General features: G+C 41.4%; 1 pseudogene; it reads left to right on the top strand.

Annotated features, from left to right (window-relative positions):
• Nucleotides 1–803: 803 nt before the first annotated feature.
• Nucleotides 804–22,218, top strand: LOC105991877 (annotated as a pseudogene).
• Nucleotides 22,219–24,467: the final 2,249 nt, after the last annotated feature.

The following is a 24,467-nucleotide window of genomic DNA, read 5'->3' as shown; positions in this document are numbered from 1 at the left end:
TAAAATGAGGTACAAAGATGTTAAAGTTACTTAAAAAACAACAAAATGACATTGAGTTTTCCCTATGTGTAAGACACTGAGCAAGAGTTTGAGGACATGAATTGGTAATTACAATAATAAAGGGAACTTACTAAAGTTTCTACCCTGTATTGTTAGTCCAAAGAGGATGAAGTGGAAAATCTCTCTGGGAAGGATAGAAAATAAGACAACATTTGGGAAAGTGACTTTTTGGCTGAAACAGCAAAGTAGAGTTTACAATGTGGGAAATGAAAGAGAAACACTTGATGAACTACCATGAACAATGGCAGAGAAGTATAGAAGTCTGGCAAGTGTGGAAGTTAACAGGCCATAGTGTGAGTAAATAGAGCACTGGAGTGCAAAGCTAGTATAAGGATTGAACACGAAACAAAATCCAAGCCTTGGGGATGGCTGTTTGCTATGAGAAATCCATCTTGTAGCCTGTGGGCAGTTGGACACCACAAAAAGTGTCCTATTTACAGGTGGAAGACAGTTGGAGGTAGATCAATCAGAGAAAAGGCAGATAGAAAGTGAGATAGGAAATTGCAGGAGCCTGAGGGAGGACCCTTGAGGGCTTGGTGATGGAGAGTCAGTCCATTGCAAAGAGAGAGTAAGGTGAAGAACTGGAAATAATGTGAAGTATATTGATCTTGATTGTTTTGTAGGAGGAAGAAGAGAGGAAATCTCATTTCCCATATCAGGTGACTGGGTGCATACTGATTCCAAGTTAGGAAATACATGAGGAAGATGAGCGGTAGTGTTGGAAAAATGTGATAAGGTTGTTGATGGAGTTGGAAGCATCTGGGATACCCGAATGGACTTTAGGGAGAGGTGGCATGTTGGGTGTTGAAGGTTGGAGTGTGGGATGGTGGTCAGTAAGTAGAAAGAAAAGCAGTGGGATTCTATGATACAGGGATGGAGAAGAGTAGATGAGAATGATGATGGCTTGAAACAAGTGAATCTGAGGAGTAGGAAAGAAGCCACATAGACCAGATAAATGGATTGTGGATAAGCAAAGGTTCGGGGAAGTAAAAGACATGATTTGAGATAGGATTCGGTATCCTGGCTGTGATTTTTCCCTAGCAGTTTATGTAGTAACTGTGGGACTGAGGTACCATGATTGGTAAGCAACAAAGAATAGGGAGGACAAGTGATTGAAATGATTAGCCATTTGAACCAGCAGCTTACTTTATCTATGTTGTTTGATTGACAATTTCAGGCTGTGGAATTCTATATGGAAAAGAACCACAGTGCTGAAGCCTTAAACCTGCAAAACCAAAGACGCAACCTCTGAAGCTCTTGGGAAGTCATCTGTGCTTTTGAAGACTAAGAAAACTACTCCTATGACACTCAGCCACCCAAGCCCACCTTGTCATTACTGCAGATTGGAAAAAGAACTGTGTGTTTAGTCCTTGATAAGTCTGGAAGCATTTCAGTAGGTTCACTCCGATGCCAATCTCCGATAGGTGTAAATCACAATCTGGATCACAATTTGAACTGGTATGGCTTCAATATACAAGATTGTCAAAGTCATCACAACATCAGTGCCATCAGAGAAGCTCAATCCTTCATTCCATACATTCAGCATCAACATTTGCCATATTAAACTGCTGTCAGTTTACGAGCAAAGATCTGGTGAAGTACGTAAGCTTCATATTTATTTTTTTGTGTGCCAGTCTTGGAGCTCAAACTTAGGGCCTGGGCACGGTCCTTGAGCTTTTGTGATCAACACTAGCACTTTACCACTGACTTTTTGGTGGTTAATTAGAGATAAGAGTCTCACAGAGTTTCCTGCTTGGACTGGCTTTGAACCATGATCCTCAGATCTCAGTCTCCTGTGCAGCAAGGATTATACTTGTGAGCCACTGGCGTCTGGCTAGTTAAGTTTCACTAACGATCTGCAGTTGTACGATTATATAGAGGACTTACTTAGGACTATTAACAAGAACAAGCATGAATTTCCATGATGGTGGCATGTGGCTCCACCTTTTGCTATTCATGCAAAGGTTCTAGAATTCTACCCAAAGATGCTACAAATAGAAATGGAAAATTTCCCCACAGAAATGTGTCACAACTGCTTGTCATTTACTCTGCATTGAGACAGCCATTCCCAAATACCGTCTAACCTGTTCTTTGTCTATCCACATACACCCAATCTGACTGCTTTTCTTCTATTTGTCCAATCAGATTGGCAGTCGCCTTAATAGAATGAGTCAAGCAGGCAAGCTATTCCTGCTTTAGACTGTGGAGCTGGGGTCCTGGGTGGGGATGGTGATGTTTGATGGAGCTGCCTACATACAAAGTAAACATACAAAGTAAACTAAGACAGATAAACAATGGGAGCAACAGGGATGCACTCATCAGTAGTATACCCACCCCACCGTAGTTGCAGGAGGGACATCTATCTGCTAGAACAGACTTCGGTCAGCATTTACTTAAAGACATGTTTCAGTGTTCTCAGTGTTTGTGACTTTTGTTCCATAAAATTTCCATTTTCAGTACATGACTAGACGCTAACTGAATTAGACAAACAAAGATAAATCAAATGATGCAAAGACAAAGTCCTCCAGAAATTTTATTAACTCATTCATTCAAGCCTTCCTGTTTTTCTTTTCTTTTCTTTTTTTGGTCAGTCGTGGGGCTTGAACTCTGGGCTTGGGTGCTGTCCCTGCGCTCTTCAGCTCAAGGCAAGTGCTCTACCACTTGAGCCACAGTGCCACTTCTGGTTTTCTATTAGTTTATTGGAGATAAGAGTCTCAGTCTTCTGAGTAGCTAGGATTACAGGTGCTCGGCCGCCTTCCTGGTTTTCTGTATCACTACTTTCATGCTTTTCTGTATGTATGTTTGCAATCAAATATTTTTGCCGTACTAGGCACTAAAACTATTACAAAAGCTAAATGGGTACCACCCCTTTTGTCACAGAACTTACAGTTTTACTGGGGGATGCATTTATCACATAATAACACACACCACATATGTGTATAAATGTATAGTAAGTGCTGTGAAGATACACAAAGACCCAAGAGTTTCATCTTTATGTATTTATTCTCACCTAGTGTGTGTGTGTGTGTGTGTGTGCACTTGCACACATGCCAGTGTTGGAGCTTAAACTCAATATAGGTAGACAGACAATAGATAGGTAGGTAGGGAGATACGTAGGTAGGTAGGTAGATAGATGCATTCATAAAACCAAAGTGTTTTGCTTTCAGCAGAAGGGATACCAAAAGTTTTAACTGCCATTTTGATCTGGTTAATGGGCAGTCAAAACCAATACCAGTCACAAATTCATAATCAGACTGGTGAATGTCATACAAGCCACAATTTCTTCTGGGTAGTAGTATATTTCCCAAATAACCCCCATTATAGGGATGTTCTCTGAAGGCATCTTCGAATTTCTGGACATCTGTCAAAGACATATCAGGTAATAAAAACTAGAAAAATGTTTGCTACCACTCTAGCACCACCCATCTTTAGAATTGCCCTGCCTTACAGCTACTCAAGAGACTAGAAGAGAGAAAAGACCAGAGTTCCATAAGTTGCTGCAACTTTCATTGCTGCAAAACTGACAGATAGCTGAACACTCCCAGGTGTTTGTTTCTCTCTGGAATATCTTGTCTTGTCCCATGTAAGCGCAGCTTTCACAAACACTTTGGTTACTCCAAGACTGCTACCTCAAGTTCTGACTCTTATCTTCAGGTAATTACAAAGAAATATCCAACCCATGGCTCTGAAATGGTGCTGCTGACAGAGGGGAAGGACAGCATATAAGTGGGTGCTTTAATGAGGTGAAGCAAAGTGGAGTCATCATCCACACAATCAATCTGGGGTCTTCTGCAGCTAAAGAAATTAGAGCAGCTGTCCAAAATGACTGGTAAGTCTTACCATGGTACTCTGAACTCCAGTAAATTGGGGAAGGAGGGCAGGAGGAAGGTGGAATGCAAAGACACATGGTAAACACCAACTATCTCCCCTTCCTCCAAATGGCCAGTACAGCTGAGTCAGGAAATAGTGCACACAAGGCAATTTCTTTACATTAAGGTAATCTGCATCTAAGACTCATATACACACACACAGACAGATGGCTCAAGTAGATCCTACACTTCTCTGGCTTCTTTTGCAAAGCAGATGAACATATTTTTTCTTCTTTTCTAACTTAGGGATATAAATTATGACACTGGTCAGTTTTCTGGGGTAGCTAAATGATAGGACTGTTTGAGCTCAATACTACTTTTCTTAGACTGCATTTTCTAGGAGCAGAGTCTGAGACAGGGATCTGGATACGTGTGATTTGTAAAAGGCTCTCAGGAAAAAAGGAGGGAAGGAAGAACAAAGCTGGGGAAATGGCCAAACATGGTTGCAGTTTTGGAGCTTAGCTAAAAGGCTGACCATAAAGAAGGCCCTGGCCTAGGAAGTACATCACAGACTTGATCACAATTTGAGGCCAAAGGGACAGTTAATGGCCATGAACTGTCAGGGCAGCATACAGGTGAGGTGTGAAGGATATGTCATTTTTCTAAGTAGGGAAATCCTTTTTTTTTAACTACAGATTATCTGCTAAAGGAGGCAGCTATAAGCCATTAGTAGCCAATACTTAGAGCAGGAAGAAGAGATGACACACACTGGTACAAGGGATAATGGATGGGATATCAGCAGTGCTATAAGAATTCTTTTCTTAATTTTCATTGGTATGTTAACAATTTAAAAGTGATTTTACAATACTATCTTAGTAATACTAATTCTAAATAGTCCACCATTGCCAGGGCTTGTGTATTAGCTCATTTTTACTATGTATGCTCCTTTTCTGTCACCATCCCTTTGTCCTCTTATTTCTTGCTGTTATACATACATACATACATACACACACACACACACACACACACACACACACACACATCCTAATTTAGAAGATAACTCAAAAGCCAAGTAAATGACAGTAAGCTTAGAGTACTACTTAATGAATTCATTTTTGAAAGTGCATAATATTTACAATGTAGATTTTATTACATTAATGCTGGCCTCTGAGAGATTCATGGCTAGTTTGCAGATAGTTAAAATAGCTAGGTGACAGAGATGTGACTGGCAAAATTATTTACTAGAACTAAAACTTAGTATGAACTTCTGAATTACTGTGAAATAGAGCTGTTGATTTATTTTTGCCCTAATAATACAAGGAATACTTATATTGTGCATTCTGTTATCTTAGTAACAGTGTTTCCAGGAAGCAAATACTGGAAAGTAACTTCTGATCATGTCATTGTGTTTTAGGAAGTTCACAAACATCTGCTTCCCCTCAGGCTCCGATCAATGGCCTCATTGATGCCTTTGCAGCCCTTGCATCAGGAAATGGAACTCTCTCCCAGCACTCCATCCAGACTGGCAATCTTTACTGGGTTTCTTGTGTTTATTCATATATTTTACCAAAATGGAAAAAATAATGGTTAAGCACTCTAATTTCTACATTCCTCTGGCCAATTAGAAATTCAGCCAGCTGTTAGACAATATTCTTACAAAGCAACACTATCTGCATAAAACAACTTATGTTTACTTGTGTAGAAACAAAGTTTGTCTCTCATAGCACAGTATAAAATAATTTTTCCAATAATTCTTTTTTAACACCTGCTACCCTGAACCCATAAGTGGCTTAGAACTTTCTTCGGAATAGTATATCTCAGTTATAACTTTTCTGAGAGGAGTACTCTGATATAATTTTACTCAGTTTTCCCATTACTTCCAATCCCTAATAGTTGCCCAGGATTTTCACATAATGGAGAGAAAGCACTTTGCACTATGCAAAACCTATGGAACTACTCAAACACCTAGTTGCAGTCTTGGGTCAGCCAAACCATAAAAATACCTCTCATAGATACATCTGGTTCAAAAATTTTAAAGAAGCCAAATTATCTTTCAAATTCTTGGGACAACTTTTTAAAAAGGATATATGTATTTTAAAATTCTTTTACAGTACCTAAAGAAATTACTCACCTGTGATATTTTAAACTAGAAAAAGTAAACAGTATCCACACTAGTGTGAATTATTTTTATTATGAAAGTTTGTGTAGAGGTAAAGTAATCCTGTAATGACAGATTTCAAAACAATAGGCTTTTAGGCCAACAAAAGTAGCATTTAGTCAGTCTCAGAAAATAGCAATTATGCCTATCTCTGATATACTGGGTTAGATTTTGAAATCAAACAAAGGGCCTAGTTTTGAAAAGGAGCATACTTTAGAAAAATAGTTGAAAAGGACAAAGCTGAGAGCATCTACAAATTATTTTTGTATTTAAGGAACCTAAGAGAGAAGGAGAAGGGGAAAAAATGAGAACTGGGCAGGACTTATTTAGCAACTTGTCACAAAACAACAGATGTAAGAGCCCTTTACATCTAGAATCATTACTAATCTGCCCACCAAACTAGAAACCTCGTAGTATAAATGGCTTCTAATAGATACCAACTTAAGTGTAACTGATAACTAACTAGCTTCTAATAGGTATAAAGTAAGGGGTAATTGATAAATAGAAGACAATCTTCAAATCACATTTCTTACACAAATCTTGTTAATTTCCCCAGTTCAATCCCTACTCTTTAGTTCCTCTTTTGGACTTGATTCTACAAATCCACTTATCTTCCTGGGGACAACCATGATACTTTGCCTACTATTGTGGTTTTCTTTTTTTTTTTTTCCCGGTCATGGGGCTTGAACTCTGGGCCTGGGCGCTGTCCCTCAGCTCTTCAGCTCAAGGCGAGTGCTCTACCACTTGAGCTACAGCGCCACTTCCAACTTTGCCTACTATTGTGCTAACTGTAATTTAAACAGTCTCTATGAGGGTAAGATATGAGTCTGTCTTCTTCAGGGTTCACAATCCAGTAAAAGAAATGAACTGGGCACACTAGTTAGTGTGAAAAGAGCACAGTGTGATGAACATCAAAGGACTGATAGAAATAAAGTCTTCTAGGAGTTCACAGGCAGTCAAGATGATTTACATCTAAAAAATGGGATGAATGTTAGAGAGCACTTCATGAAGAAAAGGAATTCTGAAGGGTTAGGAAGCCTTAGATAAGTGCAGAGGAAGTGAAGACATCTAGGAAAAACAAAGTGTGATAAAGTCAAGGATTCCTAAGAATCCTTTGAGAAGTCATCTTGTTTTGGTGAAGGAAGAAATACTATGGAAACAAGGGCTCAAAATATAATTCAGAAGTAGACCAGAGTAGTCCTAAAGGACAAACCAAGAAATAGAGAATTGCTGATGGTTTCCTGATGGGCATGTGGGAGTTGGGGTGGAGTTGAAAAGACCTTGAGAACTTTCTCTAGAAAGCAAAGAGGTGCTTTTCTTAACAGCTGGAAAGTAAGGGATTCTCCTCCCAGAACTCTTAGTGGATGAATGGCACAGTGATCTTGAAGCACTGTGGGAAGGACCTTTGTTTCTTATCACCTAGAAAACACAGCCTCCACAAATCTTTCTCTGGGATCCCAGGGGAAAGAAATAAGATGGCTTGGTAGTAGACAAAAACACCAAAATGGTTTACCTTCAAATCCCAGGTACTGCCACGGTATGGAGATTCTTATTTCTTGCTTACAATTTGACAAAATAAAACAAATTGTTTTACAGGACAATGATGAGCTTTTAAATGGCAGTGTTTGCTATGAGAAGAGTCAGTATTGCCTTAAGAGAAAAATAAGCCAGTCGTCTCATGCCTATAATCCTAGCCACTCAGGAGTCTGAGATCTGAGGATTGTGGTTCAAAGACAGCTCAAGCAGGCAAGTCTATGAGACTCTTATCTTCAATTAACCACAAAAAAAAGCCAGAAGTAGAATTGTGGAAAAGCACTAGCTTTGAGCAAAACATGCTCAGAGATAGCACCCAGGCCGAGTTGAAGCCTTAGGTACAGGCAGACGTACACTGAAAACTAAGAAATGAAAATTTTTCATCCATTGAAAAATTTGCCAGCATTGAAATCAATTTGCCAGTAAGTCAAAAGAAAAGGAAACTAGTAATATTTACCTCTGAAAAATTCCTTCATTGCTCTCAGTTGGTGTGTGTGTGTGTGTGTGTGTGTGTGTGTGTGTGTGTGTGTGTATTTATAGCTGGCACTCTCCCACCTAAGCTATACCTATACTCATTTTTCTGATCAATTGGAGACTGTTGTGTCCTGGTTAGCTTCAATTCTGAATTTCTCTATGTTTTAAGAAAATTAATTCACATATGGATTGGAAGCCTACAAATACCGAGTTACCTTAATTCTTTCATCTCACTGTCAAGGTGTTGATGCTACCAAAGATGATGTCTACTCAAGGTATTTTACAGCTTACAATGCAAATGGTAGATACAGTTGAAAATAAGGGGTCTGGGAGGAAAAAATGCAGCCATACAGAGAACAATGCCTCAATAGAATGGAGTCATGCCTATCCCTGGCTGGATTGAGAATGGCAACTAATCTAGGTAGTATGACTGGTTGAGTAAAAGGATTTGGGATCAAGAGGAAAGCATTAAGCCTGTGAAATGGGATAATGCAAAATCAATTCCTGATCACTCAACATCAGCTCTATTGACATTTTGGGCCAGGTAATCCTCTGTGTTGGCCATGGATTTATGTATTATAACATCCCTGGCCTGGATGTCAGTAGCAGCTCTCCCTGCCCATGACAATCAGAAATATCCCCAGCCATGTCCCATTATCCTGTAAAGGGGGAAAATATCCCCCAATTGAAAAAATCACTAGATAGAACATAGCTTTTGATTGCCATTGTTGAAATCCTACTCTTTTTTTCTTTTTTTTTATTGTGAAAATACTGTACAGAGGGGTTACAATTACATGGGCAAGATAATGAGTACATTTCTTATCAAGCATTGTAGCCTCTTCCTTTGTTTCCCCTTCCCATCCTTTCCCATCCTCCCCCCACCCCCCCACCAATCCTCCCCGCTTCTCCCGCCCCCCCCCGCACCAAAAGTTGTAAAGTTCATTTTCCACATAATGACTTGTACATCTCATTGTTGCAATGGGTCCACCTGTATCCCTATTAAACAATTTGTTTTTTTCCCTTCCCCTCCCCAAATTATACCCACATCAAATACAGTGAAAGCAGGGGTTATACTGTAGGGGAGGGACATACAAAGCAATAAAGAAATAATCTTATAAATGTGTTAGAAACAATCACATGAAAGAAAACAAACATTTGAATACATATCTTAGGTTTCATTTCCCTAACATCACCTTATCTGACCTTTTCTGCTTGACTCAGACATATACTAGATATTGCAAATAAGGGAAACCATGGGACCTATGTTTCTTTGGGCCTGGCTTACTTCACTTAAAATTTTTTCCAAGCCTTTCCATTTTCTAACAAATGGGGCAATGCCATTCTTTCTGATGGAGACATAGAATTCCATTGTAGATATATACCACATTTTCTTGATCCATTCATCTACTGAGGGGCATCTGGGTTGGTTCCATATCTTAGCTATAGTAAATAGTGCTGCAATAAACATAGTTGTGCTGGTAGCTTTAGTGTGGTCTTGTTTGTAACCATTTGGGTAAATGCCCAAAAGTGGGATTGCTGGATCATAGGGGAGCTCTATGTAGAGTCTTTTTTTTTTTTTTTTTTTGGGTCCGGTCGTGGGGCCTGAACTCTGGGCCTGGGCACTGTCCCTCAGCTCTTCAGCTCAAGGCTAGCACTCTACCACTTGAGCCACCGCGCCACTTCCGGCTTTTTTCTTTTTTGCTTATGTGGTGCTGAGGAACCGAACCCAGGGCCTCAGGCATGCAAGGCAAGTGCTCTACCACTGAGCCACCTTCCCAGCCCCTATGTGGAGTCTTTTGAGGAACCTCCATACTACTTTCCAAAGTGGTTGAACAAGTTTACACTCCCACCAACAATGCAGTAAGGTTTCCTTCTGTCCACATCCTCTCCAGCATCTGTTGTTATTAGAGTTCTTGATGATAGCCATTCTAACTGGGGTGAGTAGTATCTCAATGTTGAGCATTTCTTTATGTGTCTGTCTATTGGCCATCCTTCTTTCCTCTTCAGAGAAGTTTCTCTTTAAGTCTTTAGCCCACTTATTTATTGGCCAGTTGTTTCTTTGAAGATTTGTTGGGGAAATCCTACTCTTTTATCAAATAAAAAAATATATCTTTGTCCTTTTTCTTCCATTTTAACATAGGATTTATGTTGAGAAATAAAGTCATATGTATAAATACCCTTACTGGCAAATAACAAGTGCTCAGTAAATGATTTATCACTTTCAATAAACAAATGATTTTATAATGAAACTCCTTCCACTGATATCGACACTTCTACAAAGCAAAAAGATATCACAATTCAGGGCTTATTATCTATTTCAGCTATAATTAGGCATAAGCCTACTGTCTCCATTTCCTTCTACTTCCTTCTGTGTAGACAGCAGAATGGTAGACACAACGCTCTCAGTTCAAACAGTAAGCCCACATGTGCCAAGAGAGAAAATGATGCCCAGAAAACAGACAACTCTGATGAAGCCTGATGTGGGGTTTTATCACCAAAGATTCAAAGTGAATTTTGTTGGTAAGAAGAAAAGAATAGGAAAAGGCTGATTCAGTAAAAGTAAAAAAAGATGCATAGCCATCTTTTTGCTGCTTATGACATTGAGTACTTTTTAATACAGGTGAAATCAAATGGAATCCCCACCTCCTGAAACCAGTAACAAACTTCAAGTGAACCAAGTGTGCTTCAGCAGAACATCTTCAGGAGGTTCATTTGTGGCCTCCAATGTCCCAAAGGCTCCCATCCCTGACTTCTTTCCACCTTGCCAAATCACTGACCTGAAGGGAAAAAATCCAATGGGACAATCTCATTAATCTGACTTGGACAGCTCCTGGGGATGACTATGATCATGGGCCAGGTAAGTGGAACATGAAGGAGTTTCCAGCCAAGGACAGATGGAGGAGGAGGTAAACCAGAAGGGGATGTTGAGAGGCAGGAGGAGGCAGCTAACAGGGAGGTCTTGAATGTCCTCTTAAATGAAAAGTCAAGATTTCTAGACATGAGAAGCTTAAAACATGAAAACGGTCCCGCTTGAGGAGTAGGCGGCTATAGGTGGGAATGACAAACTTTCAGGGTGTTTTTCCCCTTTTTTCAAATAGTAAGTCTCAGAGGAAATCTGATTTTCATGAGTGATTCTGGAGAGACAGAGAAAATACATGAGAACTCCTGACAGACTTCAGCTCTCACCCTGTGGTCTGTGAATTAGGTAGCTACACATCATATGAACACGTCTCAGTGTTCATGGAGACTCCCAGTCCTGCCCCAGAACTAATGAACCAGAATCTATCTGTTGAGATCGCCTAGCTGATTTCTGTGCAAATTAATGTTTAAGAAGCATTGGCATAAAATAACTCTTTTTAAATAATAAAATAAGCAATAATTAAACCTCTTCTGTCCACCAATTCTGTGTCCAGAAATGCTAACCAAGGCTTTAAGTCACAGTCAATTTTATCTTTATTGCTTTGTCAGGAAATATAAACAAAAACATAGAAGAGATATTAACACTTGGGAGCTGGGGCTCACACCTATAATCCTAGCTATTCAGTAGGCTGAGATCTGAGGATCACGGTTTCAAAGCCAGTCCGGGCAGGAAAGTTCATGAGACTCTTATTTCCAATTAACCTCCAGAAAACAGGAAGTGGCGCTGTGGCTCAAGTGGTAGAGTACTCACCTTGAGCTGAAGAACTGAGGGACAGTGCCCAAGCCCAGAGTTCAAGCCCCAGGACTGAGAAAAAAAAAGATATTAACCCTTGCAATATGAAACACTAAGTCAATTTATCACTGGAACTTTATGGGATGGTAATATAATTTCGAATAGACTTTTAGAGCTTCAAATTTGCGAGCTAATGATTTATATCATTTTTCCTTTTAGCTTACAAGTGTAGCATTCAAATGAGTGCACATATTCTTGATCTGACAGACAAGTTAAATGAATCTGTTCAAGTGCATACTACTGATCTCATCCCAAAGGAGGCCAACTCTGAGGCAGTCTTTGTTTCTCAACCAGAAAACATTGCTTTTGCAAATGGCACCAATCTCTTCATCGCTATTCATGCTGTTGATAAGGCCAATCTGGAATCAGAAATGTCATTGCCTGGGTATCTTTGTTTTCCTCCTCTAGATTCACCTAGTCCCACTAAAATTTCTACTGTTTGTCTTAAAGTCAATAGTACCATTTCTGGATTTCAATTTTTTAAAATTATGTGGAAATGGATTAGAGAAATGCAAGTGTCACTAGGTTTGCACTGTTTTTATGAAATATATCCAATAAACCCTCCATTCTTTTTGGTTATTCAGGTTTCTAAAATGTTCTTTAGACTTCCTTTAGAGGGCAGTGTAATAAAATAAAAGTGAAGCAACTGGTACATGGATACTAAAATCATTTAAAATGTAATCAGTACTGTCTTTTAATGACTGACTACTAGATATAAGTGGTACTTTCATCAATCAGTGGGAATAGTGGGGATGTTTTAACTTATCTTAAAGAGCTTTTCCAGCTGTAAAGAACATGCACTTCCACCTAAAAGAGTTTGCTAAGAGTTGTTCTCTTTTGAAGGATGTCAGAAATACCTAATCCAAATTATTTCAAGATAAAAGGCCTGACTTTGTTACTTAGGAGCTTTGGACAAACATCACCAGGAATATGCCTCATTTTATGTAGATCTACCAACAAGATGTATTGAAAGAAGGGACTATAATGTATAAAGAAATGACGATCTGATGAGTCTGTAAGCACAGCAACACTTGCTACGTGCATGGAATTACATGTGTCAATACCCCTTAGAACCACAGTGGTGAAAATGAGGTAGGAGAGAGAGCTGTAGGCCAAGTGTGGAGAGACAGTGACTGGAAAATACACATATATATTTTATATTTTGTGCCAAGTGCTCCACTAATGATCTACATATATTAGCTTATGTAATTCAATTCATTCAACAAATCTATGCTCATCTGCTATTAACTACATTTCAGTTCTATGCTAGACCCGGAGGACACAAAAATAAGTAAAATGTTTTTTTTTTCTTGAGAATAGTAAAGATCTTTTGATGATTTGTTTCTGAAATCAGGAGACAGCTTTGCATAAAAAGAAAGTTTTGTTTTTTGTTTTGTCGACTGTGGGGTTTGAACTCTGGGCCTGGGCACTATCCCTCAGCTCTTCAGCTCAAGGCAAGTGCTCTACCACTTGAGCCCCAGTGCCACTTCCAGTTTTCTGGTGGTTTATTAGAGATAAGAGTCTCATGGACTTTCCTGCTGGGCTGGCTTTGAACTATGATCTTCCAATCTCAGCCTCCTAGGATTACAGCTAAAAAGGAGGTTCTAAGGACAGTATAATGGGCTGAAAAGGATAAGCTAAAGCAGGAAAGACAAAAAAAAAGTATGCAAATGTAGACCTAAGAGCATGCTACTCCTCAGTTCCCAAGGGTTGGTATTCCTGTGAAGAGAGTTTCAGGTCCCTCAGTTCACATTTTCCCCCCTCACCTCCTAACACCATTCTCAGTGGTATTAGAACCTCTATGAATGAATCAATAACTACCTTAACACCAGAGTTCTCTTTACCCTAAATCCGCTAAACTTCAAATCCATATCTTACATTCTAATATCCTATGCTGGCCACAGCTTGCAAACTCTCTGAGTTGCTCACTTCCACATTGAACTGGCTTTGTAATCTCACAGTAGTGCTCATCACTCAAAAACAGTCTCTATTTTTAACGAGGTACATCATCACCACCTCTCTACACTCTGTACATGACTTTCATGTACGTCATTTCAGGCTCCTCCTTGACTACTCCCTCATATTGACAACTCTGCCTCTACTTATCCTCTTGTCACCTCCTGCCACATTTGTCCTGAAAACATTTACTTTGCATTAAGTATTGCAGAGTACCTGAGGCATTTGTTTATCCATTCAGCATGTATCTGTTAGCATCTGTATTGTAGCCTAAGCTACAATCAGATGCTAAAGAGACATGGGTAAATAAGTTAGAGAAAGAAAGAGAAAATGTAGTCGCTTTTTTTTTCAATTATACTTTAAATAACTGCATGACACATGATCTCAGTGAATTCTGCTTGCCCTAATATGAGGACAGAAAAAATTTTGCATTGGAAAGCCTACACAATGTTATTACAACTGAGTAAAATCCATTGAGCTCATTAACAAAAGGGAAAACGTTAAATGGTTCTTCCTGTTTTGACTGTTACTAAGCATAAACATCTTCTAATTTTTAAGAGCAATTTTGAATCTAAAAGGAGGAAATAATGATGAGCTATAGATGGACAGCATAATTCAAACTCCAGATGGCACACTAACTTTTTCAGGATTCAGGCACAGAATGCCATGGAGTAGTAGAACCTAGCAGTAGGATGAAAGCAACTAGGCCACTTAGAGCAAAAACTTAGGTCTAAAGGTTGGAAAGAACATAACTACCACCATAAGCCAACTAACTAGGTATGGGAAGGATGAGGGGCCAAGAAGAAAATATATAACATCATTGGAATTATTTATCTGACAGTGATAATAGCCACAATTCCTGTTTTTTTTTCTGAGTGCCAGACACTGTTTCCTATACTCACATCTAGAACTTGGAAGGTACTGGGGCAAGATTAAAAATGAAGATCCAGATCCCATATGTCTAAATTTGCAACAACACAAGCTTCTAAAATGTTTATGTTCTATATTGATAAATACCCTTTATAATGACCTGGAAGGCCAGGTTCAGATTTAAAATTCTTGAGAATCATTCAGAATTATGCTGAAACGTAGCATCTCAGAAAAAGATGGGCATTACTGGGCCTTCTTTTCTTCCTAATCTGTATTGCCCAATCCAAATCCAAAGAGTTTCCAGCATCTGGTAGTGGTATTTTCCATTCACACATCACATGAACAGCTGTCCTTTGGACATAATACCAGCCTGGAGTTAAACACATCTTTTATACCACCTGCCCTTGGAAGAACTGGCCCAGTCCCAAAGTCCGTTCTGGTAATGCGGACTACAGGAGGATCAGTTACTGGTCAGGGAATTTCTGGTATGTGACATATATTGTGAGGTGACATTCACTGGATGGAAACAACTTCTTAGCCCTATGGACTTTTTACCCCATCAGAAGACTTGACCCACTACATAATTTAGGAAATCCAATGCAAAATGAAAATGTAGGACCTCTTCAAACAGCAAGAGGAAAATATACTAAAATATGATATATTACCCTTCATTTTACAGTTTCTTAGCTTGTCATGATTTTTTCCCATTATTTAATAGTGCTTGTAGTAAATAAAATTACAATTTCAAAGAGCTCAAATGAATTTTACCATTCATCTTTATATTGTTTAGTAACACTTGGAAATTGTTTTAAAAAAGAGCATTTAACTGGCATGCTGAATATACAGTGTGCATTTTCTAGGTCGTATATTCATATATATTGCATAAAACTGACTCAAATATTTTCATTTTACATGATATGCTCACATTCTAACCTTGTTCTCTATCAGTGGCTTCTTAATATAAGAACTGACAGGAAAGGTAAGCTATGAGTTGTTTCACATTTTCTTCTGTCTTCATTTTCATTAAACACCCAGGGTAATATCACAAATAAGATGGAATTTCTTTGTCATTCATTTTTCTTAACCTGATGTTGTGTTCTTTCTGTGTCTAACTAGAAATGTGGCTTCTCTAGCTGTCTGTTCTTGCCCATTCTTAAACATGATACACTTGTCTTTGAGTCTCTGAACTCTAGGATATGTTAGTCTAACTAAATTCTATATATGAGAGGAATCATGAACCTATATGCAAATAGCACAGGAAAAAACAGTGCACACACATGTCCACATACTTTATCTCCTCTACTTTTACACATTTTTATGGAAGTCCCATCAGACTTTCCCTTAAAACACACAAATTCAAAGATAAATTTTAAGACAGTATAGCATCCTTCTGAGCGCAGGGTTATATGTAATTGCACAGGTCTGATGCCCATCAAGACAGCCCTTCAAGAGGCACAGCCAGAGCCTGGTAATAGATGGAATGTCCTATCAAAAAGCTGCACAGCAAGGTGCCAGTGGCTCTGGCCTATAATCCTACTCATGAGGCTGAGATCTGAGGAAGCCTGGGAAGGCAAGTCCATCTCCTATTACATACCAAAAACCCAGAAGTAGAGTTGTGACTCAAATAGAGCACTAACCTTGAGCAAGAACCTCAGGCACAGTGCCCAGGCCCTGAGTTCAAGCCCCAGAACTAGCATACACACACACTAAAAGCTGCACATCTGGGTAACTAAAATGTTGGGGGAATCCTCTGCCTGCTGTCTCATCTGATAAGATATTGATACAGTATTAACTCAGAGTCTGACTCCGGAGACCAAGCTCTCTAATCAGCTTATTTATTCTACTTCTCTAGAAACAGAAATTCATTTGCAGAACCTAGACCAGTGTTATACATGACTCAGATTTTTAGTTAGTTTGTTTTGTTCCTCATAGCCAAGCAGCATTTCCAGGCTAAATGGTTAATTTGTTTACAGGCTAGATCTAGAAATAACTGTATTCATCTATTCCCAAGGCATTAGCATGAAAGACAACTAATCTATTCCCAAGATATCAGCATGATTAACAGAAAGGAGGTCAGTTACTCCTTAGTAGAAAATAGGTAGAAAACAGAACAATAAAATATTTATTATTCAGTAAAAATAACTAGTATATACTGACCTATTACATTTCAGGCACTGTTCTAACAGCGTTTGTTAAAATATCCCACTTTTCTTCACAGAAGCTCTATGAAGTCAGCAATACTATCAATCATATTTAATAAATGAGAAGGCCAAGGCAGTAAGATCATACAGCAACTTAGTGATAAGGTCAGCACGTTGAACTCAGGCAGTTAGCTGCTTTGAACTGTCTCTATGTACTTCAGACAGGTAGCAGTAAAGTGACTGACCCAAATGAGGTAATCTTGACTCTTTTTTTATAATAGTATGAGAGACTTGAATAACATTTTATCTTATCTGGTATTACTAAAAGCTCATATAAACCAGCATTTTTTACATTTGCTTTTCAGAATTTTAAAATATTCTCATTATAAAAATATCTTATTTATACCATGTTTCATAGAAGTCTTTCAAATGCAGGAAATATTTTATACTTAATGTTTTTTATGCAGAAAACATTTTTCAGGGCTCCACATAAACATTTTACATATTTATCGGGATTTAAGAAACAGCCAGGAACCAGGAAGTAAGGGAAAACCCCAACTGACTTCATAGGACTGTTCTCAACATAGCTACTGACTTTAACATTGTGTGCCAATCAAATTTAGTAATTTAATGTTTATGGTCAATTGCCTAGATTATGTTTTTATGTTGTATAAGGTAGAGATGGAGTTGGTAATTTATTATAACACTATTGCCTATATACTTTTCACTTTATTGCTCTATGAGACGGTTGGACTGCTTTGTGGAAACTCAAATCGTAAATACATATACCTGGTATTGAATCAGTGACCCTGAATAGCAAATAGTGGAAAGGTAACTAAGAACAGCAAACAGGATTGATCTTTCAGTCTCTTTATCTGTTCAATCTCATCCTAAATTTTTGAGTGCTATAAGCAGTTTTAAAAATTAGTATCAATTAAAAAACTTTTTCCTCACAGCCACGTGAGCCACAGTTCCACTTAGCTTTTTTGTCTTTCTGGGTTTTGTTTTATTTTTGTAGCTCATTGGAAATAAGAGTCTCAATGACTTTTCCTGCCCAGTCTGGCTTCAAACTGAGATATTCAGATCTCAGCCTCCTAAGTAGCCAGGATCAGAGGCATGAGTCACTGGTGCCAGATTTAATTATTATTTTGTTGTTGTTGTTGGTCGTGGGGCTTGGACTCTGGGCCTGGGCACTGTCCCTCAGTTCTTCAGCTCAAAGATAACCCATTACCACTTGAGCCACAGTGCCACTTCCAGCTTTTTCTGTTTATGTGGTGCTGAGGAATCGAACCCAGGGCCTCATGCATGCGAGACAAGAACTCTACCACTGAGTCACCTTCCCAGCCCCAAACTTAAACTATTTTTATATTCCAAACCAACAAAGTTATTTTCAAGTTTTAATCTAGTGAGGTGTATGGTCCATATACTTCCTCAGAGACTATAAATCAGCCATACTTTAAGAAAGCGGTAGATAATCTTAAGTATCATAAATTTCCTAACCCTGTAACACATCAGTTTATGTCCAGACATATATAAAAATTTTAAGATCCCAAATTTAAAACAATGTTTAACAACAATAATATGACTGGAAACTTTACTTAACTGGTGGAGTGTTTTTCTAGTAAAAGGCAAGGCCCTGAGTTTATACCCTTTAATGTTAAAAAATAACACACTTCAAATATATACATATATGTATACATATTATGTAACATTGTTAATGTACTTCTCTAACATCTATTTTCAGCACAGAAGAAATACTAAACATCATCCCCCTACTAGTATTGACTTTTTTATTCCAAAATAACCTTTCAGTGGATTATGTATAATGCTTAAGTTATAAGTGGTTGAATACACAGTTTTGTCATAATGGTTTAAGGGGGAAAGTGTGTGTGTGGTGTGAATAATTAAAATCCCTTTCTTTAAACCTTAGGTTTTCCAATATTTTTATGTGATACTTATTGCAAAAATAAAGGTTGCTATGTCCCTCCCCCATGGTATAACCCCTGCTTTCACTGTATTTGAGGTTGGTATAATTTGTGGAGGAAGGAAAAAACAAATCATTTAAATAGGGATACAGGTGGACCCATTGCAACAATGAGATGTACATGTAGTTATGTGGAAAAACGAACTTTACAACTTTGGTGTGTGTGTGGGGTGGGGAGGATTGAGTGGGAGGGCGGGGGGAGCATGGGAAAAGATGGGAAGGGGGAAAAAGAATAAAGGTTGCATTTTTTATGAATGAGACATAGTGGAAATTTTTTCTAAACTTCAAATGGTCATATAAGTAGTTACAATTTAACATGTGTCCGGTGCTTCTTAGTCATCTCTCTCACATCATTTTTCTCCCATTCTTGCCTCTTCCTCCAAGGGTTATTTCATGCCTTCCACTTTCTTTAGCATTCTGACTGTACTGTCCCATGTTTTTTCAGTCACCAATTTCCCCTCACTATTCCATTCCAATTTCTTTCAGCTGATAAACTGTTAAACTATTATTCAAAAAGGTTTAATATTTCAAGACTTTTCTGCATATGCTATGCTTTAGTTTCATCATTTACATGTCCAAATGCCCCTGTGAATATTCACATGGGAGGTCGTATTTTGGGTCTAAGATCCATATATGAGACAAAACAGGCACCTTTTCTCTTACTGGACCTGGCTTACTTCCCTCATATTTTTCAGGTCCATTTTCCTTCAAATGATATTTCATTCTTCCTGCTACATAAAATGCTGATCAACTTACCTATCTACCTATCTTTATCTGTATGAGTGTATAGTATATGTGATTATGTGTGGTAGAAATGCAATACATTGACAGAGACAGATAACATTTTTTTGACCCACCCAATTGTTACAATTTCTTGGCTACTATGAACTGTGTTGCAATGAACATGGGTGTGCTGATGTCCTGTCATACAATCTTTCCAATAAATGCCCAGGAATAGTATTAATGGATCATAGGGTAGTTTTTTGTTCAGTTTTTAGAGGGATTTTTATACTGATTTCTATAGTGGTTGCTCTAATTTACATTCCTACCAACAGTGTATTGGGTCCCTTCTTCCTCTCATCCTTGCTATATTTGTTTGTATTCCTGATGATGGCCATTCTAACAATTCTAACAATGGCCATTCTTTCCTTTTTTTTTCTTCTGTTATTGTTGTCTGACCTGAGTTCAAGCCTCAGGATCTAGGTGCTGGCCTTGAGCTTTTCTACTCAAGACTAGCATTCTATCACTGGAGCCTCAGCTCCATTTCCAGGCTTTTGGTGATAAATGGAAAATAGAGTTTTACAGACTTTCCTTTCCCATGCTGGTTTTGAACCTATGTCCTCAGAGCTCAGGTTCCTGAGTAGCTAGGATTACAGGTGTCAGCCACAGGTTCTCAGCTTCAATTTGTTCGATTTGCATTTCTTTTCATGGCAGGGAGGTGTGGGGAATGCTGACTATATTTCCTTTTTTCTTTTTGTCGGTCGTGGGGCTTGAACTCTGGGCCTGAGTCCTGTCCCTCAAGGCTAGTGCTCTATCACTTAAGCTACAGCCCCACTTCCCCTACTATATTTTCATGTATGAGAATATTTTCATGTCTGTTCAGCTCCTTTGCCCATTTGTTAAATGGGTTAATAATTCTTTGGGGATTTAGATTCTTTTAGCTTCTTGTATTTCCTGGTTATTAGATTCTTGTCAGATTCATAGCTGGCAAAGATCTCCTGTGAAATCTGTAGGATTTCGTTTTAGCTATATCCTCTCATTTTAACTATATCCTTTGCTGTGCAGAAGGATTTTTTTTCTTTATATCCTCCCATTTGTCAATTGGTTCTATTTGCTGAGCTGCTGAAATTCTATGTAGGGCAGATGGGTAGCAAAGATGGTGCTGAAAGGGAGTTGTTTATGTTAAAATCTGACTGGATACCACAACCAGGTGAAGTGACATCAGTGAACATCTCGTGGACAGCAGGGAAAGTATAGAAATCTTAGGCACATGATAGGGTGACCTCTACAGTGATTGGTTGGTTCCTTTTCCTCCTCTTCCATGCCATGAGATTTTTTGCTTTAAAAAGTGCTTGCTGTGTGGTAATAAACGAGTTCCTGCTTGACTTGACTCCCTGCTGTGTCTGACTGTCTCAGGCTAGGGATCGAGGTGCACTTACCTTTCCTCCGACCCTGTCCGTCTTCCCCAGGATGGACCCAACAATTCTACTCAGGAAGTTCTAGAAGTTTTGAGACTCAAGTCTTACATTGAGCTCTTTGATCTCCTGCCCTGAACTCTGTGAGACTCAGGGCAACATCTCCAATGAGACTACAGCATCTGGAACTAAAGGCATTGTGGAGGGAGCTGTGGGGTGTTGGGCCTGAAGGCTGCTGGCCTGGCCCTTGTTGCCAGCTGCCAAAATGACGTCGCTGCTACCTAGGCACTGTCCAGGGCCAACATGACCCTGGGGCCCCACTTAACCACCCAACACAGTTGTGTAGCCATGGCTTGAGACCTTACCACAACATGTGGCCCAGGCCTGGTGTGACCATGTGGCAGTACCGTGGGGCTGAGGGTTGGTTCCATACATCACCGTATTTGTCATAGCTATCTCTATTGGCGGCTGCTACCCAAACATCAGCATGGCAGCAGCCATTTTGAATACTTCAGGTGCTCTGCTCTTCCGTCTTCTTCTTCCAGCCTGGGTGTGGATGTCCCCTGGTGCGGGGAGCCGGGGCGAATGCCATTACAAGATGGTGCCCACTTCCTTGCAGCTTTGAGGTAAACAACTCCATATTAGGCAGTGCTTGGCGGGACTGTGGGTCCCGGGCTTTGTGCATGCGCGAGCCACGTAGAGTCCCCAGCCAATCCCGTGGCACCTGGTGACGGTGAAAGGCAGACGACCAATGATAGAACGACCCGTGTTCCTATTCCATATATAAGCGGCCACGTTTCTGTACACGGGGTCTCTCGCTCAAGCTCTCCTATCAACTCAAAAGCTCTCCAATAAAGTGTGATCTGAGAAGACTCCTGGTGTGGTGGTCGTTCTTCCTCGCTGGCCGAGAAGGCGTTCGCCGCACCCTGGGTCCGTGCAGGTGCCCAGGGCTGAGGCCTACACTGCCAACAAGGAGATCCCTTGGGCTGTGGGGCTGATTGCATCTCCATAGTCACCACAGCAAGGGACTTGAGGCCTCCACTGCCAGAGAGCTTGTCCCAGGCATCTCGGTCTGAAGCCTTGATTTGTTCCTCATGCTTCTGTGAGGCAAGAAGACATGGCCTGCGACCTCAACAGCACCGTGTGCCGAGAACAGTGACCACCAGCCTTCCTTGCAGCTGGGGACGGCTGTGTAGCAAGAGCCACCTCAGGACGGTGCGGTCGGAACCTGGGCTCCCCAGGGAGGCCCGGGGAGGCCACAGCAGCACCGCCTCTTCAGCACCTGGATCCAAAAGCAGCAGTCACAGAGCCAGGGGTAGGCTGGGTGCTTATGACACGGTTGTCACCAAAGCAACCATTGTGATGACGCCTAGCCAGGGAACCTGACAGAGGAGTTGGGGCGCCTTTCTCTCTCCACGCGCTCCTCCAGGCTGAAGCCTGCCAGACCTCTGGTCAGGCCACTCCCAGCGGCTGGTGCTAGGGGCCATGGGGGGGGGTCCCTAACGTCCAGTCCGCCATCACCACCACCATTATGGCCGCCAGTGTGGCTACGGCCTCGGCCAACACGACGGCCGCCGCCAACATGGCCATGGAAGTTGCGCAGGCCGCAACCATCTACATGGCCGCCACCAACGTGGTCGCCCTCGCCAACAGGGCAGCTTTTTTTGCCCAGACCACTCGTGCCAATATGGCTGCCTTTAAACTGGCCGCGGCCATTGCTACGGACACCACCTCCAACATGGCCGGCGCCCCGGGAACACCGGCACTTCCAATATGGCCGCCACGTTCTCTGAGGCCGCCACCACGGTTATGGCTGCCTACATAGCTGCCAATATGGTCGCTGTCGGCACTGCCGCTAGGGCCACCGGTGCTGCCATGGAGGCTGTGCTGGCTGCCGCGTCCACCAGGGCTGCCATGAGTCTTCACGGCCCACTGCCATGGCCGCCATCACTGAGGCCTCCACCACCGTGTCGCCAGCGCCCGCCCTGCTTGCCCCTACACCCCATCCCCAGCTGCTCTTACTGCGCATGCTCCCGCTGGTGACGTGGGAGCGTCACCTGATCTTCAGTCCCGGCCCAGGGTCGTCACGCGGAGGTCAGGCCGTTACGTCACCATAACTGTGTCCACTCGCAGCCCAGCCCTTCCCAGCTCTCCAGTGAGCCGTGATGCAGAAATCCCGGGTGACATGGCTGCTGCCTGGGGCCGGGAGGCCTCCTGTCATGGAGATAGTCTGTTCACTTATCTCACTTAAGTGATGAATCTCGAAGTTGGTTCTCCTAGAGCATCCTACAGGCCGTGGTGATGCCTAACCATCAGGTTGTCTTCAACGGGTCCGGGAATAACCCGTGGGGCCCTGATAATCAGCGCCAATTGGCCTGCTGGAGGGGGCGGGGCATCAAGAGGCGAGCCTCATCACAGACCCGGCCACCGAACAAAGCAGGGCTTGGAGAGGCTGACGTCACCGCGCCACGGGGCGCCGCCGGAGGGGCGTGCCGTGCCGTGGAAAGGGGTGGGGCATGCTGCCCAGAGGGGGCGGGGCTTGCTATTGGAGGGGGTGGGGCATTGAGCCCCACATGATGAGCTGCCGATTGGGATTGGAGAGGGGGCCCGCTTGGGGGAGGAGCATGAATGGTGGTTAAAAACGTTAGTGGGGGAGGGACAAAGCCTATCTGGGTATATATAGGCTGCGTGCGCAAAGGCCTGGGAGTAGGGGAAAAACCAGAGGTCGGAGGAGCGATTAGGGGGAGTCAGGGTACGAGTAAGGGAAAGACCGGGGTCCTGAGGCCAGGAGAGTAAGGGAGAAACTGGAGGGAGGACAGCAGTAGGAATGGAAGGAGACGGCAGGAGGGGAAAGCTTGCCGGGCAGGCCTTGAGAGGCCACTTGGGGCCTTCTTTGGAGGCCATTCGGGGCTTCCTCGGGAGGTCATCTGGGCCTCCCCTGGGGGTCATTCGGGGCCTCCCCTGGGGGTCATTCGGGCCTCCCCTGGAGGTCACTGGGGCCTCCTCCGGAGAGGCCTGTGGAGAGGCCTCCGGAGCAGAGCAGGCAGGCCTGTGCAGAGTGGAGAGGCCTGCGGAGGAGGAAGGTTAGAAAGGGAAAGCCTTGCCCTTTGCAGGTTCCGAGCTCTGGAGCTTTGGAGGTCTGAGGTTTGGAGGTTTGCAGACCGACTAATAAAGGTCAGGGGGTCGAGGTTGCCTATTGGAGGCTTGGAGGTTTGGTGGTTGAGGCTGCTCTGGGTTCTGGGTTTCTAGCCCAGGACAAGGTAATCTCTCTCTCTTTCTGGTATAAATAGTGTAAATAAACTTCATTTGTCCATCCACCTTTCACAGTCTGGGCCTCGATGGATTGTCTCACTTTCTGTAGCTCATAAGTGTTCCATCTCAAGCTTTTATGACCTAGATAGTTTCAGAATTTGGTCTAGATTGAAGTTTCCAGCAAAACTGATTCTGTATTAGCTCCTGGATAATCTGCACCTAGACTGGTTCAGAGTTGTCTTAAGGGTTTCCTTCCTTAAGGAGAAACAATTTACCTATCGTGTAATAAGTCTCTAGACCAAATGAAGATCATGGTTCTTGGCTACTAATTTCATTACAACTCAAATGAAGGGTTGCTGTCTTAGAAACAGTCTAATCTTATG

Source organism: Dipodomys ordii, unplaced genomic scaffold, assembly GCF_000151885.1.
Source record: "Dipodomys ordii isolate 6190 unplaced genomic scaffold, Dord_2.0 Scaffold78, whole genome shotgun sequence".
Lineage (NCBI taxonomy): Eukaryota > Metazoa > Chordata > Mammalia > Rodentia > Heteromyidae > Dipodomys > Dipodomys ordii.
This window is presented reverse-complemented; position numbering and strand designations above follow the sequence as displayed.